At 38.1% G+C, this 3,004-nt stretch overlaps 1 pseudogene; it reads right to left on the bottom strand.

The window, feature by feature from the left end:
• Positions 1-793: 793 nt before the first annotated feature.
• On the bottom strand, positions 794-2,799 carry LOC131492068 (ATP-dependent RNA helicase DDX3X-like; annotated as a pseudogene).
• Positions 2,800-3,004: the final 205 nt, after the last annotated feature.

Genomic DNA, 3,004 nt, shown 5'->3' with positions numbered 1-3,004 from the left:
TTTTACATTAAAGGTAAATTAAAACCATAAATTAAATGTGTGCACAGATGAGCCTGGTCTTAGCAAACAGTAATCAGGTTCTGTTTAATTTTCCTGTACTAGATAGATTCATCAAGACTCACTGAGTCTCTCTAGTAATTTTCCACATCCCCTTATGTCTGACATTTGCTTCATTAGAATCAGGTCTCCTTGCAATCATAAGGCAAAACACATTCTTATATTAAGGAGAAAGGATGGCATTGCCATTACAATATTTTAATCTGGAAAACATATATCTGCTGTTCTCTGTAATGACATATTTGGGAAGTCAAATAGCCTTTAGAGAGAGGTTTACTGTAATAAAGTCCATCTACTCCTTAAATACTTAAATAAGGAATCGAGTTTTGTTTGTAAATGTGTGCTTGTTTTAAAATGCACAGATTTTTTTTTTAACTTTAGCTTATGTTCCATCAGTTTGTTTTGTCAAAACAAGTAATATCTTGAGTATTATCAAGTCAACAGGACGTCAAAACAAAAATTTGTGTAAAGTTAAAGGCACAGTACATTAACAGACAAATGATCCTGTTATAAAGTTATAAATGTAGTTTGGGATGGGGTGGGCAGGAGGGCAGTTACTCTAAAGTATAGGAACTGACGTCTTGAAAGTATCTCTGAAGAGGGCTGATTACTCCTTTCATCTCTTCTTATGACCTTAAGTTCTTTTAAACAAATCAGTGGAATATCACAGTTGGTAACTTGTGAGTCCTTGAGGCTATACAGGTATTGTCGGGCTACATTACATGTGGTTTCCCTATTAGTTTGTTGGATGGAGTGACCCACTGCCAAGCAGATTCAGTTGTCTCATGGCAACTCCTGAGAACACCCCTTGGGAGTTGTAATTTCCTCTAAATCCTTACTAGTGTAAAAGCCTCCATAACCATCTCTAGCAAACTCTCTGCTGCTGTAGAGTTGCTGCCACTGTGGCAAGTGCTCCCACACATAGTTGCTACAGAAGCTGGAATTGCTAGTGCCAGTACTATGTTGATAGTCTCTGGCACCAAATTATCTACTGAATCTACGACTCCTGGAATGCACACAACTGCTACCCTTGCAGTGGTGTTCATATGCCGTATTTCTAACCAAGATGGCAGTACTTGTTTAGTCCCTGCAAGAAGATCCAACAAACCCTTGGTAATATTTATGCTTCTCTTAAGAGAACAAGGTAGTAGTTTTCCTATACATTCTGCAAAGCCAATGTGATGTACGTTTCTTCAATATCATTGGCGAGTCAAAATTGACAAGTTGTTTCATATTTGAAACACCCAATCTTCTTGATGCTATTGATATAGCCACTAGAATTGGACTTTTTCCAGAAAGGAACAGGTGAAGGCCTCTTCTCTGTCTCTATAAGGCTGTTCTTCATGGATACTGGTGTAAGCGTATCCTTTTTTGTATAAAAAAAAATCCTCCAGAGAATCTGCACCCTTTTTGGTCTCTGCAAACGCTAAGGGTCAGCGAATCCTTGCCTTTTGAAAGTCAAGCTGAAACTACCATTTGTCTGACTCCTTCTGTGGGATATTCTCAGAAGTAGAACCAATCTTCCCACAGCAAGAAAGATATATTCATCAAAGAAATCATGAGCAAGCATCATTATTTCCCTAGGGAAAGTAGCACTAAACATCATGGAATGGTGATCTCCCTTTGATACCATGCTATTTTTTCAAGTATTTTACATATTTGAGCTTCAAACTCCATAGCCAACATACTATCAGCTTTATCCAATACCAAGTATTGTCAGAAGTCTAATCCAATATTTCCTCTTTCCATCATATCGACAAGGCCTCTTAAATGGTACTAACAAGTAGCATCCATGTTCTAAGTCTTAAATCTGCTGACCAATATTGGCACCACCAGAAATAATCCAAAGAAAAACCCTAGATTGGTATGAAAAACCCTAGATATAGCTTTCTCATAGGTCAGTACTGCCAATTCTCTCATTAGTGCTAATACCAAGAAAACTGGATATTTTTTTGCAGCTCCCAAACCTTCTCTTTTCTTTTCTGGTCCTCAAAGTCCCCCCTGGACCATCGGAATATATCAGACTCAAGATGGGCAAGAGAAATACTGCAGTTTCTACAGACCCTGTTTGGGTACAAGCCATCAAATATCTTTTCTCTTTGATGGTAAGAATAGCATCCCTCTGCACTGAAGTCAGGGGAGTATAACAAATAAACTGTTTCTCAGGATGATTTCTCCCCTCTCAACATCACTGAAACTTTCATTATGTGGGAGACAATTGTTGCCTGTTGCCTCAATTGGAATGTCATATTTCTCAAAGTTAATTCCAGTCTTATCTCCAGAGAAGGGTTTCTGTTCCAAGCATTCACTTAATGGGAGGGGTTTTGATCAATCATCTTCATCTGATTTGTCATACCACCAACTGTTTCCACCATATTCAAGTTTGTCAGAGCCACTTCCGTCATCATGGCTGCCAGTGCTATCAGTCTCCTTGACCATGATCACCAAACCTTCCCCTTTATCCACTTCCACAATCACTGAGAAACTAGACTTTCCTCTTGAGTCACCATGGACCTCAAAACTGTTGTGCACATCCTTTATTCAAACTATGAACTGTCTTTATCATAGACTGTTTTAGTAACTTCTCTGTTCCTTAAATGCGGAGGAATATAGCACCCTTGGCTATCATCTGTAACTCCTCTATGCTGAATTATCAGAAAAATTCAGATATGCGTTAGCAAGCTGCTGGTTCAGTCTGAGCTCATTTTATACCACCACAGGATCCATATCTGAAGAGTACAGAGAACTCAGAATGGCTCTCTAAAATGTGCAGAGTGTTGTTTCAAAAAATGAGGTCTCCAGATATATAACCATGTTTGAGAAAAGTATTTTTGAACAAATTATGACAAAAAAACTTTTAAGACATTATTATTCAATAATTATAAAGCATGGCTGAGCAAACTATTTGATACAGGTATGTTTCGACATTTTACACAGTTTCTGGATG

The sequence above is a fragment of the Neofelis nebulosa genome, chromosome 1 (genome assembly GCF_028018385.1).
Source record: "Neofelis nebulosa isolate mNeoNeb1 chromosome 1, mNeoNeb1.pri, whole genome shotgun sequence".
Classification (NCBI taxonomy): domain Eukaryota; kingdom Metazoa; phylum Chordata; class Mammalia; order Carnivora; family Felidae; genus Neofelis; species Neofelis nebulosa.
The sequence above is the reverse complement of the archived record's forward strand: the minus strand, read 5'-3'. Positions and strand labels throughout refer to the sequence as shown.